Source organism: Patagioenas fasciata, chromosome 3, assembly GCF_037038585.1.
Source record: "Patagioenas fasciata isolate bPatFas1 chromosome 3, bPatFas1.hap1, whole genome shotgun sequence".
Classification (NCBI taxonomy): Eukaryota; Metazoa; Chordata; class Aves; order Columbiformes; family Columbidae; genus Patagioenas; species Patagioenas fasciata.
The window spans coordinates 1,370,794-1,386,402 of NC_092522.1; the positions used below are offsets into that span (position 1 = coordinate 1,370,794).

At 50.0% G+C, this 15,609-nt stretch overlaps 1 protein-coding gene across 3 annotated transcripts in view; it reads left to right on the forward strand.

The window, feature by feature from the left end:
* The first annotated feature begins 354 nt into the window (after positions 1-354).
* Positions 355-15,609, forward strand: part of SPTBN1 (spectrin beta, non-erythrocytic 1) — a 108,984-nt gene continuing 93,729 nt past the window's right edge. The window contains exon 1 of one of the 3 annotated variants that reach the window (XM_065833463.2): positions 355-490. The gene's annotated coding sequence lies outside the window, so the exon portion shown is untranslated. Of the gene's footprint in view, positions 491-642; positions 758-984; positions 1,110-15,609 lie in introns of those variants that run through there. The other 2 variants (XM_065833462.2, XM_065833464.2) reach the window with 2 other exon arrangements.

Sequence of the window (15,609 nt, forward strand, 5' to 3'; positions counted from 1 at the left end):
GGAAGGAGGAAAGGCGCGCTGGCTGCGTGGTCACCGTCTTCTCTAGAAAGACATCTGCAAAATCCTGCTCGGAGGAGGAGGAAGAGGGGAAGCCGGGCAGAAGGGGTTGAATTTCAGGGGCCTGGGTGACCCTGGCGGAGCGGGGCTGTTGGCGTGGGTGGGAAGGTGGCAGGGCTGGAGAGGATGAGTCCGCAGGGGAGGAGGCCAAACCCAGGCCGGGGTTTCTAGGCGGGATGACAGAGCAGCGGGAGAGTCGCCCCGGAGGAAATGGATGCTGGGGGGGAGCCAACATTGTCTCCGCCATAGCGGAGGGTGTCAGCGGAGGAGGAGCGTGAGGCGTGAGACCCAATAACCGAATAAATGTGAGGAAAGGCAGGAGAAGCCGGGAGCAGCGGGGAACGCTCAGGGGAGGCTGTGAGAGGCCCTGCGGGGAGGCCGCTGCCCGAGGGGGAACATCTGGGGTGCCGGCAGGGCGAGGCTCGAGCGGCAGGTGAGCAGAGCCCAGGGCCCCCGTACCCGCCTGGCGCCGCGGCGGGGCCACCTGTCCCCGCTCCGCAGGGCGGCGGCGCCTCCGCAGGGCCGGGGGCCGGGAGGGGGGTTCGGGGGCGGCCGCTCGGCCCCCGCCCCGCCGCGCTGGCCCCGCCCCGCGCCCCTCGCAGCCGCCGCGGCCGGGCGGGCGGAGCGCAGCGCTGCGGGCGCCGCCGGGCACTCCCTGCAGCCGCCGCCGAGCCGGGAGAGCCGCCCGGGCAGCGCAGAGGTAGGGGCAGCCGGGCCGGGCCCCTTCCCCGGGTCTGTGTGCGTGCGTGCGTGTGTGTGTGTGTGCGCGGCGGGCCCGGGCGGCTCCCGCTCCCCGCAGCCGCGCTCCGCAGGGCCGGGCGGAGCAGCGGGCCGGCGCGGCCTCCCCCCCGCCGCTCCCGCAGCCCCGGCCCCGCTCCCCACGGCGGGGCTGTCAGGGCGCCGAGCCGGCCCGGCCTCTCCCCGGGGGCCGCGGCCGCCGCCCCTCCCGCCGGTGCCGCCCGTTCCGCGCAGCCGCACGCCCGGCCGCGGTGCGGAGAGCCGCGCTGCGCCTGGGGACCGCTGCCGCTCCCGCTTCGTTGCGTTCTTTCAATGTATGTAATTTCTTTTAATGTTTTCCTGGGCGGGGGTCGGGGGAGGCCGGCAGGTCGTTCCCCGCTGCGGGGCTTTGTGCGGCGGAGCCGGGATCACGCCCGGGCAGGGTGGTGGTTGCTCTCCGCAATACGGGCTGCGGCGCTTTGATTGCTTTCGGCCGCCGCTTTTCCAGATTGCTGTGTTCCCGAAGCCAATGCGCTGTTAACAGGCATAATGCACGGGCTTGATTGCGTTATCTCGTTCGGATGGCTCCTGCAGTTAGATGGAGATAGGCCTGGTTTAACAAAAAAAACATGGCAGACCCCTGGTAGATACTGGGAGACTGCAGCAGCTCTGAAAACCCTGGCTCATGGCACTGGGGTCTGACGTTTTCTTTAGATAGCCCTCTGCTGAGGCTGATTCTTTTGCTCTTGGAGTGATAATACAAAACTAGAATGGGTAATTGATTCTGTAATTTTGGTGTTTTCAGCTGAGAGTAAAATGGATCCTTATTTAAAGATGAGTAGTGATCTGTACTTCTAGATTGCACTTACTCAACATCGTCCATAGGTATAAATGCTTAGTGTGCGAAACCAGGAGCAGGATTACTGTAAGAGGCAATAAACATCGACTATCAGCATCCAGAGCATTCAGTGCAGCCTTTGACCTTTATTGACAGGATAGAAATATTATGAAACCTGCTTATTGAACTGTCTAGCCAATGAGAAAAAAAATCCTGTTATTCCGTGTGAATGTATGGTGCCGAAAGACGTGTTGGGGAACAATGCAAGGATTCCAGAGGCAGAGCCGTTTCTGCAGAGCCGTATCAGCCGTGTGGAAATGTCAGGGGAGGCTGTGGCTGCTCAGGCCATTGCAGGAAATCTGCGCTGGAAGGACTTGTGTGCACTCAGGAGCCTCTGGAGGGAGAGACAGGAGATGGAAACGGTGCAGAATAAAGAGCGGGGAGGGGTGGGCGATGGCAGCTAGATGTGATTTCTAAAGAATTGTTGTTATCCGCTGGCATTCCTTTTTTCCTGGCTGTTGCGATGCCCCCATGACTTAGCAGTGGTTGTGGGGCTGGGCTGGCTGGTGTGCACAACCAGCGCTAGGTGGGCCAGAAATAAAATAGGCAGCAAATATGTTGTTCCTTCATGCAGCAGCGTAAACTGGGTGCGAAAAAGGGGTCAGGTGATGGAACCGGAGCCCGCTTTGCATTTCTCTGTAATGCAGGTTAAGTGCAGTAAACCATATCCGCTAGAGCAGGATGCAGCATTTTTGGATGTAAGAGGAGCTTGCAGCAGTTATGTGGCAAAAAGCGTTAGGGATGCTGGTTCATCTCCATGGTGGCACGAATCCTGCAGGCTTTGGAATGACGGAACTGCCTGCGCGCAGAGGCGGAACGGAGAGGGGCAAAGTGTTCATGCTGCAGGGATGGAGACCAGAACACTGCTGTGTGTCCCTCACACGGACAACAACCATTTTGTGAAAGATGCTTTGGTTTTCCTTCGACATATATAGAATTGAATCGGTTAAAACCCCTTTATTGGGTGGGCCCGTAATGTTCCTTTATATTATGTCCCCTGACTAAGCTTTTTTTTTTTTTAACGTGGTTCAGTTACAGGATTTAATATTTGTAATTGGATTACTTGTAAAATAAGCATTGTATTTCATTAGCGAGGAGTACACAGACATATTTTGTGGAACACAGATGGGAAGGTCTATTTTTGCAGATGTTTAAGGCTCAGCCTGCAGAAGTTATTTAGACAGTTAATCTCTCCAGGCACCTAAATTCCGTCGTCACCTGAGCTGGGCACACGTTAAAACCCGGCACCGCAGCTCAGCATCACCCATGAGTCAGCTCCTAAATCCTGCCCGGCTGGGATCTGGGACCCCAGACCCGCTCCCCGTTCCAGGAAAACCTCTGCAAACTGGGCTGAACTGGGCGACCTCACGTCAGAGCAACCCCGGGGTCTTTTTGACTTTCAGCGGTGAAATCCCGGTGTATAACCAGCGTTCTGCGGGGAGCCCGCCTTGAAGGCTGCTTTCCCCTCGCTTACAATCTTTTTTCCGCATCTGGTTTTCATTTGTCAGATTTTTATTATTACTCTTAAAATGATCTGTTGTGAATTTGTTTTTTTAATGAACATGAGCACAGTGTTGCAGCAGTTACAGCTGGACCTTGCGAGCTTTGCTTTCCTTTCATGAAAAAAGGGTTCCGAGATATTACATGTAAGGAGTTTTTCTTATGCCTGGTAGGTTATTTAACAGAGTGATCAATTCTGTATGTTTAAGCAGGCAGCTCCTTTTCTGTTTTGTCCGGCTTTCTTTCTTTTCATGTTAATCCCAGACACATTTTTTACTGTCCATTCCTCGTTAAAAAGCCCAGTTTTGCGTGTGTTTGTGTGTATTGTTGATGGTTGAGCTCACAACAGATTTCTGGGTGGTTTGAGAAGGCTGGCAGGGTAGGGCTGTGTCTGAAGGGGATGTTTCTACCTGCACTAAAATGTTTGTGATTAGGAAAAGATACACACCAATCTATAATCTTTGTGCTTGGGGTTTGTATGAGTCTTCCTGTGGCCAAGGACAGTTTAAGGTTGTCTTGAGCTATTGCTTTTCTGCACCATTAACTTCTTTCCAACCTCTTCTCTGTAAGGTCTTTTTTCTTGTTGAATGGTGAAAATTTTAGGATGTTCTTACTCTTCCATGTCTTTCACTTCCCTCCTGCTCATCTCTTTATGTATTGCACAAACTGATATGTGTATTTCTTTTCAAGCTGCATGTCTTTAGCACACCAGGAATCTCTCTGGCACGTCCCCACTACCACTAGAGACACATCCTATGCTGTTGCGCAGTTGTTTTTACTTCTAATGCTTAGCACACTCAAAACATTGTGAACTTTAAAAAGAAGGAGTCTGCTGGTTTGTTGTTCAGCAGCAACCGAAAAAGGAGCAGCTGGGCGTGGAAATCCTGTGCCAGCGATGCTGAGACCCACCTGTTGGATGCTCCGAATAGCCGAGCGGGTCATACCCGTCATGCCGCTGCAACGGGAGAGGTGTGTCATTAACACCCTGTTCCTAGGGCTAAAAATACGCTGCTGTGAAGCCGTTCACAGGTAGATGTTCCAGATTAAGTGTCTGTTCTGTTTGCTGGGGTTCCCAGCATATGCTGTGCTCTTTTTGGAAGATGCGCAGGTTCCACCTGCTGAGCGATTGGCCCCTGGTGTGTGAAAGGCACCGAGGAGTGATGTTGTGGGATTGAGGCTCCGCGTTTTGTTTGCGTGCACAACAGGAAACCATTTCTCCATCTCCGTTACAGTCACGCTGCTTGGAGTTACTATAGTTGTAAGAACATGACACGAGAACCCTCCTGCAAGTAACTGGAGAAACTGCGGACCCGCCATTTGAAAAGACTTGCAAAGAAGTGGCAAAGGGGTTTTTTTGTTTGTTTTTAGAAAGGAGGAGGGATTGACTGGCAGCTCATGTTTATTGGAGTGCCCACTGGGCTTGGTTTTCTTAATCGTGGCTCAGCACCGTTGGGAGAGCGTGGAGTGATCCCCACAATGGGCTTTGGTCAGGGCTGGGCGGTTGCCGGTCTGTGTCAGTGGGTCTGCAGGAGGGGCGCGATGGATTCGCTCCTGGAAGGTGGGTGGTTGTGCACACAGGTACCAAGATTCGGTTTAGTTGGTGGCAGATGCAATTAGAGATGAGGACACGCAGACCCAAAGCAAACAAACAAGCTTTGACACACCGCTTCGTTGGCCACCTGAGGGAATGGCACGTGGGTTAATGTTTTTGAAGCAGCCAATTAATTAATAAAGCATTTACGCTTCATGTGTTCGTTGCCATTGTGGAAGGTGATTGAATGGAGGTTGTGATCCTTCCTGGCCGTAGTCTGGAGGGACAACAGACCTTTAGTTCTGTCCTTTTTTGAAGTTTTCCTTAAGCTTTCTTAAAACACAGCATTGCATTCGGATCGCGACTGTGCTACAGCCTCATGGTTTGGGGTTCAGCCGGGTGCCTGTAGTGGTCCGTAGGGATCACCCTCGTCCCAGACTTTGTGGGTTTGTATTTTGTACGTTCCTGGAGGTGTTGGTGGCGGTGACACAGGCTCCTCTGAGCCGCCTGGCACTGGCGTTTTAGGGTGATGCTGGTTGCTGAATTTGATACTGGGAGGTTTTTCGTCTTCACCGGGGGGTTCAGCCCCAAGTACAAGGCCAAGGTCTTCTGTAGATGGAGATCTTTGCGTTGGTGGGGAGCTCGTGGCTCCAGTATGTTGAGGGGAAAAAAGGGCTTCAACCAACCATTCTACAGTTCACCTTGAGTTACCAGGTATTCTTTGCCATGTAGGGTCCGTATGTGGTAAAGATAACCCAGTTAGTTTAACGTTTGCTTTATTTTTGTAACTTAAAATATCGCGAGCTTTTTCTGTGCATAATACTACGAATAATTCTACAATTCTGTGATAGTCAAAGGTGAATGGATTCATTGCTAACTTTTTTTTTTAACCTTTTTTTAGAGCAACATATGCTTATTGTAATTTTAAATGTTTTTAGGAAGCCAGATCCTAAGCCTGAAAAAAAATCGGGTTGCCATTGGTGGAGCCACGTTGGCCTGCACCAGTTGCAAATCTGCCTTGTGGTCTTCAGGTTTTGATAGAACTGGAGCCTGCTGTGTTGTATTCTTTTGCGTTTTTGGCGTCAGAGAAGCTTTTCCCGATTGTTTTTCCCATTGGGAGGCCGATGGTAGCGAGTGCCCTCTCGCTGCGGAGGGGTGGGTGGGTTGTTGTGGGAAAGCCTCGGTGGCCGTGTCTGGGAGATAAGCTGCGCGCCGGCGTGCCTGTGCTGGGGATGTGCCAGCAGATGGGGAGCAGGACTATGCGACAAGCGCGAATGCAGTCACCCGCTCCCTAAAATAGCACTGGGGATAACAGGGATCTGCAGAGTTATCGCTTACCTCATTTTAGCACAAATTCTTTCCTAAAAATGGATTATTGACTCGAGGCTTCAGGGGATTTTTTTTTTGGGTAATATAATCTGTTTGCATCTTAGGAACATTTAGGTCCCCCTCCAGTCTTTAGCAGGGTATGGCTGCAGGTAGGGACAAACAAGCTTTATTAAACCCACAGGAGTGGGGCACAAACCCCACAGCCCAGCTTAGGAAGAGCTGTTTGTATCATCTTCACAGTTACCTGAGTGGGAAACGAGGTGGATTTTTTACCTCGGTGTAGGTTGGAAGCAGCGTGTTCAGATTCACCGTGAGCTGTGTGGCAGCACCAGGGTAGAGATGAATCAGCTCAGTGGCCTCAGGCCCACCGGGGCTGCTCACTGGGGATGGGGTTTTGGTGGAAGACACTGGCTGCGAGCAGTTAGTACTTGCATATAAAACAACCAGCAGTTTACCAATATGGTTCTGTTCAGGGGTAAACATGAGCAAATTTGATTTTCAGCCCCGCGTCAAATTTGTCAACAGGAGAATCTGCACAGCTTTAGTCGGTGGCGTAAGCCATTTAAACTTAAAACCTGGGATGCCTAAATTAGTTTCTTACGGAAAGAGGATGAGTCGGCTTCTAAATGGGATGGTGTGAGGAAAGTGCGGGGGCCGGTGCTTTGGAGCGGGGCTCTAATATCCTGAGTCAGCAGGTGCTGGAGTTCCGCCCTGGTGCGCATCTGCGGCAGGAGAACCCGCGCTGAAATAACCCATCCCCGGCTGCGCGTTTGCTCTGCTGCAGGGACCTGGGCAAGGAAGAACCAAAGTAGAAATGTTACAGAACAATGAAATGCAGAACAAAAAAATCGGGAGTGCTGTAAGTCGTTATACTGGTTTGATGTTCTATGTGGTTACGCTGATTTACGACACGTGGGGCTGAGGTGAACAATAAAAACCCGAACTGAACAAAAAAACCCATGCAGAAACCAAACCAAAACCCAACCAAACCACAGAAACAACCCCAAACAGAACAAAAAACCCAACCAAACCAAAATATCCAAAGTAAAACAAAAAAACCCCACCACATGAAGTACAATCTCATCAGAGTTTCACTGAGCTTTGTATTCTTTCGATCCTGCACAACTTCAGATTGTCTCTGTGTATCAGGAGGTGCCAACTGAAATTGCACGGTTTAAATAAGAGATGTGAATAATGGCTGATAATACGTTAAACTGCCCCAGGGGCCTGAGAAATGGGGGAAGAGATCTATTCCCATTGTGCACCAGACAAACAACAATCAGGTGATTTTGAGTTAAACAAATGCCACAAATAACGAAATGCATTTTTCCTAGAAAAGTATCAAAATAACCATGGTGTACCAGTGACCTACACTGTCTGCCAGGTCAGTAATGAAACTCTCAGCCACATTCTTCTCTTGGTTTAGTAAGGAAAGAGGGGTCTTCTGTGCTTATTCTCATTGTGGTGTTAGGGTCCTTCTTCCTCTGCTGCACTGAAGAACAGAGGATTTGGGTCCCCAGCTGTTCCAGGTTGCGTAGCTGCATCCCAGCACCTGAAGTTGGGCCGATTTACTTAATCACAGTGTGTGGCTTGAGGTTTTAAATCATCTTTGCATAAAAAGATGCAGAAGAACCTGTTTGAGATAATTCTGTGTTACTCAGTTGCATTTCTTAACCATGTTAGAAACAAAAGGATTTTGTGAGAAGGTAGCAAAATGTGAATAACGGCAGGAGTCAAGGCTGGTGGCACCCGCTTTGTGGGCAGGTGCGAGCGATGGGTAGCACGTGGCTCTTATCTGTGTTTTCACCAAGTAACCCTGATGGGGCAGTAAATCCTGAGTGAGACGGTGCTGCCGGGGCGCGTGTCACAGAGATCAGTGTTTAGATACCCGGCAGGACCTGGAGGTGCTCAGTTAGATATTTATTGCTGAGGGAAACCAGAGGGTTGCTGACTCTAAGCGGGCCCCTCTCGCGAAGCAGCGGAGCAGGAGGAGGGTGAGGACGCGGGATGTGTTTTCCGGAGCTGAGCGCGTGTCCGTCGGGGCAGGTGCAGCTCGGCGTTGGCGGAGGGCGCGCCAGACATTTCAGAGATGTTTCTACAGCTGTTGCAGAAAACAACGTGAATCACTTGGGGCCGCAGCGGCTCGTGGTGCCCGGAGAGTTCAGGGAGGCACAAAGTTCCCCGGATTCCACGCGATGAGGAACCGGCGGGCGATTCGCCTTGTTCTGGGGTAATACAGCTGCTTTGGGTTTTAAATTCAGGTTGCCATAAGCTGTGGCAGGACGCCAGGGAGCCAGGGATGAGCTTTGGGCCTGAGATTAATTTTCGGCCAACTCGATTAGATTGGCGCCTGTAGCAGTTTTACCATTACAAGTTCTGTGCATGTTTTTATATGGACACATCTCCTTTCTGATGCTTAGTGGCTTGGCCAGAGTATCACTTTGTGTTCTGAAGGGAGATAGGAGGGCATGCAAATATATAAAAGAAGGCCAAAAATAACTTTGTATGTATTTTAATGTTCTGGTTTGTGGATTGATCAAACTGTTGCGATTTTTGAAGACTGAAATGCTTGATGGTGAGGAATGCTGAGGAACGGTCCCTATGCAGGCAACCAGACTTCTTTATCATTCCCAGAGTGGTGTTAAAGGATTAAAGAGATGGGTGATTCACCTTGGGCTGACTGTCCTGAAACCATACATATCAATAAGTATCATGCAAATATTACTGTGATAACAAACCATATTTTTAATTGCTTTGTGCCTCGTGGTTCACACACGGGTCAGAAGTATTTGCAGGGTAAACTTGATGGGTGTTGAATGTGTGCGTTGGTGCTGGGTTGTACTGGTCGTTACGGTCCTGTTTGACTTCTCCATGTGTTTTGGCCGGGCTTGTGTCACCATATGGACATCCCAGCGTTACTAGATCTGGGTGAGCTGAGACTGGGGTGTTTTGGAATATGGAGCACAGTCCCCACTGCATTGGGAGTGCTCCTAGAGATCTTTGTTGAATCGCTCTTGCAAATGGCAAACTCATTTGTCTTGATCCACTGTTCTAAATGATAATCTTGTTTTCCCAGAACGGAAAGTACTTAAGTTACCGGTAATGAGAAAATATGAACTGTGGTGAAATATGGCACTTATTTTCTCTTTCTCTGGATTGGCCTCAGTGTATAGTCGCAGACTGGAATGCTTCGTACACAGTTTCCTTCCGCGAAGTTGTTAAAATTAAAGAAAGCTTCCCATTTTTGTTGTCACCGGGAGCACTACATCCTTTGTTTGGGTTCCTCCCACCGGCACTGGGAAACCAACTTCCAAACTGTTGTGTTTGGGGCAATGCTGTGGTCTGCGGGCGCGGGTGAGGAGCACGTGGCACGTTCGGGTGTGGGTTTATCGCTGGTGGACCCGGGTCTCTTTGACAATGAAGAATGATCCTTGGTCTGTGGGTACCGCGCTGTTTCTCTGTCCCGAGCGGGTTCCTGATGGTTCTGCAGTCCCACGTGATGGGGTTGGTTTGGATGGGCAGCAGCATCATTAATATTAGTGTTTTATTTGACAGTATGTTGTTAAAAAGTTGTGTTTTCTGGGGGGAAAGCAGCCAAACAAAGCGTTCTGGGTTTCTTCCTGAGTCGCTGGTTTCAGAATGAAGGCAACAGGCTGTCTGGAGCATCACCGAGGAGGAGGAGGCTTTGTAATTTGAGTATCAGGGCAAAAAGAAACCAAACAAACAACAGAGAAATGCAGCTGAGAGGTTTTTTTTTAATACGAGCATACAGTTAATTTTAACTGGGTGGTGTTTTGTTTTGGTTTCATATTTTGAATTCCAAGGCCTGTGGAGGGGTGAGGAAGACAGGAGCTGTTGTCCCGGGGCAGGTCACCCTGCAGCGCTCAGCCCCAGCCCCGTTAGTGACTGGAGCCCGAGCTGACACCTGCCTGGCTTCAGCAGCTGGATGTGTTGAGAATCTGTCATCGTTACCCATTTTCTGCCTTCACTGCGTGGTGGTTTCTGTTGGAGATGATGGTGAATCTCCCAAACTCTGTTTCCGTGCAGAATGCGAAATGGCACATGAAGCGCGAGCCTTGTGCACAAAATGGACCATGTCACAGTCTCTCCTTTGATTGCCTCTCGCTGCATTACAGTGCCCTGATTGTGAGGCATCCATAAAGTCAGGGCGTCGCTTAAAATAGGCCCTTCCTCTTGCAATTGCCATTACAATTGCAATATTCAAATATGAAGCCTTCCTTGCAGCATTCAGAATAGCTGTGAATGGCGACATTCTTTCGTTGGTCTTGCCAGAGAAGTTCAATATTCAGTGTGTCAAAGGTTCATTCCCAAGGCTGGGGCAGTGTAGGAATGGGGCCGAGGCTGCTTCGCCCCTGTTTTTCCAACTCTAATCTGTTGTTGTTGAACAAAGAGTACGAGTGGGTGGGAGAAAGAAGCAGGAAATGCATCGAAGGAAAGTGAAGAGGATCTGCAATCAAATGGAGGAAATAACGGACCGGAAGGAATGTGAAAGTAAAAGTGGGAATTTCAAATAGAAACGTGCGTTGGCAGAGTTTTGTCGGAACGAGACCGGGATCCTGGTTTTGCTCAGAGCGTGTGGACCGTGCTGGGCTGGAGGTGCCAGAGGTGGCTCAGCCCTGTCTGGTTGTGGCGGGAGGGCTGGAAATCTCAGCAAACCACTAATTGCCTTTGGGAGGCCACTTACTAGGGTGGGTGCGATGGGAATGATTGGGCTGGGTGGGGAGATCAAGGGCTTGGTAGTTCGATGTGTTGACATCCTCAGCCTCCATCCTGAAAGAACAATAAATGAAAGGCAGGTGCTTGTTTCCCCCTCCCAGTGTTGTAAATTAATTAATGTAAAATCTAATAATACCATTTCAGCAGAATAATTTCCTTGAGCTTGCCATCAACAAAAAGATATTGGACAAGAGGATTTCCCCTAGGATGAAATAAAGGACGAACAAACAGAAACGACCATTGTGTATTTAGTGGGGGGGGAAAAAAAATGTGCTTATGTGACTTGAATGTCATCTTAATGATACTATGGGGTGAGGAAGGGAGCCAGACAGTGCACAACTTTTCTCATGGAAATGCAGTCCAGAAGGGCTTTCAGCAGATGCTGCTGAGCTGAAATGGGTGGTTGAGTTGTCATCTGCTGTAAAAGCGAATGGAATTTGTCCGTAGAATCCAGGTGCAGGTGAGCAGTGAGTACTGTTCTTCTGGCTGCCAGGGAAGTTCAGAGGGAAATAGATCCTTTCTTTCCATTCTGTTCTCTAGTTTGGCTTGTGTGTGATAGACCAGCAGGAATATTTAATTTATCAGCTGAACTTTGCTGACCCAGTTGTGTTTTGCCGGTGGGTGCTCTCCGGCTGGGTGCATCCCTGCAAGGCTAAAACCTTTGCTTTTTCAAAAATAAGGGTTATTTTGGCCTGTGACGCTAGGAGCCTGTCCCGCGTTCACCCCGGGAGAGGTGGCATTTTGGGCTGGGTGACGCGTGTTGTGGGGCGGAGCGCCGGCGCTAAGTGAGGAGGACGGTAAATCTCCGTGTCGTCCGTCTGTCTGGGGACCGCGGGACCTCCGGTGCCAGCTGTTTGGAGTCCCCAGCTCCAGGAGCGTCCCCAGAAAGGGACGGTCCCTCTGCTCTCCCACCTGGACTCTGTGCTCGCGGCCTGGCGCTCTCTGACCAAAACACATCCCAAAGCGTGTGGACCCAAAGGGGTGCAACCAGTCACACATGAAACACCATAAAAACCCACGTTATTAAGTGAGGAGGGGATGTCCTGGCTGCTCATAGACCGAGCCCACACGATTTGGTCCTGCTTTGGAGAGGCCTCTGGTTGCTGCACATTAGCTAATGATATTTGTCTTGTCCAGATCACCTGTTGACGTAAGTGGAGCTGGTATTAGTGAAGCATGTTTATTTGTATTAAATTACATCCCTCAGATCTGGCGCTTGTGCCTGCACTCATGCTGAAGGTAACTTTCTTGGCTTGAATATATACAGAAATAAATGTGGTGGTAGCTTCAGCAACCAAGGCACAATTTAGTGTCTGGAGGGTGGCACCGATGTGTGTGAAACGGGGGGTGTTTGCAGTTTGCCAGCCCCTGGCGTGTCTTTGCTCCAGTCCTGGTAACATTTGAGATGCAAAGCCGCCGACATACTCTTAGTGCCATGCCAGTGCTTCCTTGGGCAAGCGCTTCAGTGCGTTGTTTTAATTTAGTAACACGCTGGAGTGATTAAATTCTGGACTCCGGTGGTGTTATCTGTGCAAAACACACAGGCTGTAACCACAGGGCTGGCCTCCCAAATAAGTTCATTTTTATTCTTCTCTGTGTTACATTTTAGTTATAACGACAAAAAAGAAATCTGGCTGGCTGGCCCGTGTGTGCAGGTTGTGTGTTCCTGTGGATACGTGGTGGCACTAGGTGATCTCTAGAGGTGGCATTTGGCCATCCCGAAATAGCCTCACTCATTCTCTTAAATTACAAGTATTGGTAAAATAGCATCCTACCTGCATAGCATCCTACTTGCCAGACTAACAGAGGTGCGCTTCAAGAGTGGAAACCGTGGCTTTTACACTAAATACTTTAATGACCGCAATAAATTTGACTTGGAATCAGCGCCAGCTTTGTAAAGGTGAGAAAAACCGAAAACATTGGTGCTGGTACCTTCTGTGAGCGCGGGCGCGTCGCACAGCCCAGGCTCACGTGCACTCAGGTGCCCTGTGATCCGAGGGGAAATAAAAGAGAAATGAAAGCCCTGGCAGCCCTGGTGGGGCTGGAGAATTCCCGCTCAGCCCTGGGGAGGAGCCTGGGGGCCCCGGCTGGAGACGCAGCTGCTGGGAACCGCTGGGAACCACTCGGGTCAGGCCAGCGAGGGAGACACCACGGTTCCTGTTGATGGCAGTTGGTGGTACAAATCAAGCTTCTCGCTGCGGGTAAGAAAGTTACTCTGGTTTTGAATCTGTTTTGTCTCCAGTGAGGTGCGTAGAGAACTACGGACATTGTTACTTTGGAGGGTAAAACATTATTGCTGATTTTCTGGTCGTTCTGTAGCTAAAAGGGGTGATGCCGAGGCCAATTTTTAACTTGGAGTGGGAGATGATCTTGTCGTTTCCTCCTTTGGTACTGGGAGGAGACTGGGAGCGAAGAGTCATTAACATCCCATTGGATACATGTGGGAGCTGAGGAGATGGATGGGGATTTCGAGTTTCCCCCCCTCCTGAACTCCCTGCAATAACATCTTTTAATCTTGTTCTTCACCGGAGTCCCGAGAGAACCCGATAGCATCCGCTGGTGAAGCCAACAGGTGGACACAGAGGGTGCTTGCGCCAAGTTGGAGGCTTTTGGCACCCTTCGGGAATTCAGCGCTTTTATTTTTAAATCAGGATTTCTCTCCACCTTTCAGTTGATTTTCCCCGTTCTTGCATAAATTCACAGGTTGCAAAAAGGTTCTGCACCAGTGTATTGCCAGTTAAATACTAAACGCACAGTTTAAGTTGCAAAACAATCCTTATTTTGTTGTGCAGAACGCGTGACAATTTTGAATGGTATGAAGTTTTAATAGGCAATAAATCTTTGTAAAATATGCAGCATAACTCTTCTGTGTCTGCAATGAATAAGTAATTCAGCCATGTCAAAGTCAAGCAGGCACAAATCCCCTTTATACCGGACTGTACCATCTGTCTAATCTATCTGTGTCAAATATGGCTTGTTTGGGTCTGTCCTTCTACAGCTGTGCTGGGTGGATTGGATTAGAAATCCTGCTCAGTGGATGTTTTTCTCTCAATGTTTGTAACTCAGGTAATAACCATGTTTTTCATGCTGGTTTTGTAATTGGTAAACAAGGATGTGGTAGTCAGCACAAATATCTTTTTGTCATGGTTGTCCAGGGTGTTTTTGTAGCTACAGCAGCTTTTCAGCAGTTACTGAGCACAGTGTTACTGTGAAATACGTGGATGAAGGGATTGTACTTGGGGCACTCGCACGGTGACAAGCCCCAGAATGGATGGTGTAGCTTCATCTGTTGCCTGGAGCTTGTTTTCCCTTGGTCTGCTGCTACCCTGGAAGGGCTCTGTGCTGTTTTTCTGGATCTTGCATTAGTTTTGTGGAATGCCAGAAATGAATATTTGAAAGAACTCTCTGTTTGGTTTCTCTTCTGCTTTACCGTCCCTTCCAAACGCTGCAGGAGTCAGAGCGCTGCAGCAGGACAAAAGCACACCCTGAATTTTGCAGGCGAGCCCTTTCGTTTGACGTCTTCCCCAACCCGAAGAGCTGCGGCCACGTCCATCCTTGGGGACCGCCGGGGATGCCGAAGTGGACGTGGCTCTGCCGGCAGCTCCGGTCTGGGTGAAGGCAGCTCCGGTTTGGGCGAAGGCAGCTCCAGTTCGTGGGCATTAACGTGCAGGTGCAGAAATGCTGATGATTTGCATCCACCTGCTGGTTCTGCACAGAGATGCGACAGGTTTTTGGGAATGGGCAGGATTCGGGGCAGCCTGCGGGAGGGATGCTCAGGGCGGACTGTGGTTTGTGCATCTGGGGTGTGCCGGCTCCCTCCCACGCCTTGGGAACCCGAGCTTTCCCTCCGGGGCTGTTCCTGAAGGCGGGACAGACGCAGCCCCTGTTCATCAGCACCCTCTCAACACAACCAGACTGCGGAGTTTTTCCTGAGATGCCTGTTTGGAAAAAGAAGCCAGGGACTATCTGAAAATTCGGTGTTTTTACATATTCAATCCTGTTACTGCGCTTCAGCCTCACTTTATTATTATTATTATTATTATTATTACCTTCGCTTGCACGTGCTTTACGCGGAGCCTGGTGTGCGGCGAAGGGAAGCCAACTCCAGTTGGTCAAGAATTAAAATGACTGAATCACTGTGTCAAGATGGAGTCAACCAAGCAGATCATTCCAGATACAAGAGGGGACAGTTCTGCTATCGCTGGTGCAATCACCAGGCTTAATTCTGTGTGTTGTGTTGTCATTGACGCCGTCACTAATAGAAGTGTTTGGTATCGAATTCCGCCCTCGGTGCTTCATTCCGGCCGTAATGGCAAGTGTGGCATAAGGAGAACCCAAGAGCAGGATCCTCAGGAGGAGAAGGGACTGAGCAAGGATCGCAGGGCTGCTTTAACCTCTTGCTGCCTTCCCAGTGCATGGGGTTTAATGGAGAGCGGAATAATGGAAAAGCTAGCAGAGCGTAATCCTCAGGTTTAGGTTAAAGCCTCTTACTGGTGCATCATGCATTTCAAAACACTCCTATTAATATATTCACTTTGGGAAATGCAGGTTTTCTGGTTTTGCTATTCCAAATAAGGATGCTTTAATTACTGCTGACCTGATTTGAATACGGGCTTGACTGATTTAATTTAAAATATCGATTGCAGCGCATTGGGTTGATCGTGGTTTTGCTTTATTGGCGCAACAGCCACCATCCTTGCTCAAATGGGAGTTGCGATCCGCGAGGTCTCTGGAGGCTGCCGGTAGTGTCGCACTTGCACTAATGAGCCGTTTCGCCGTGTTTTGGTAATGAGGAGAGTTGGGCTTTCTCCAGATGTGTGCAAGGTGGAAACACAGCTGC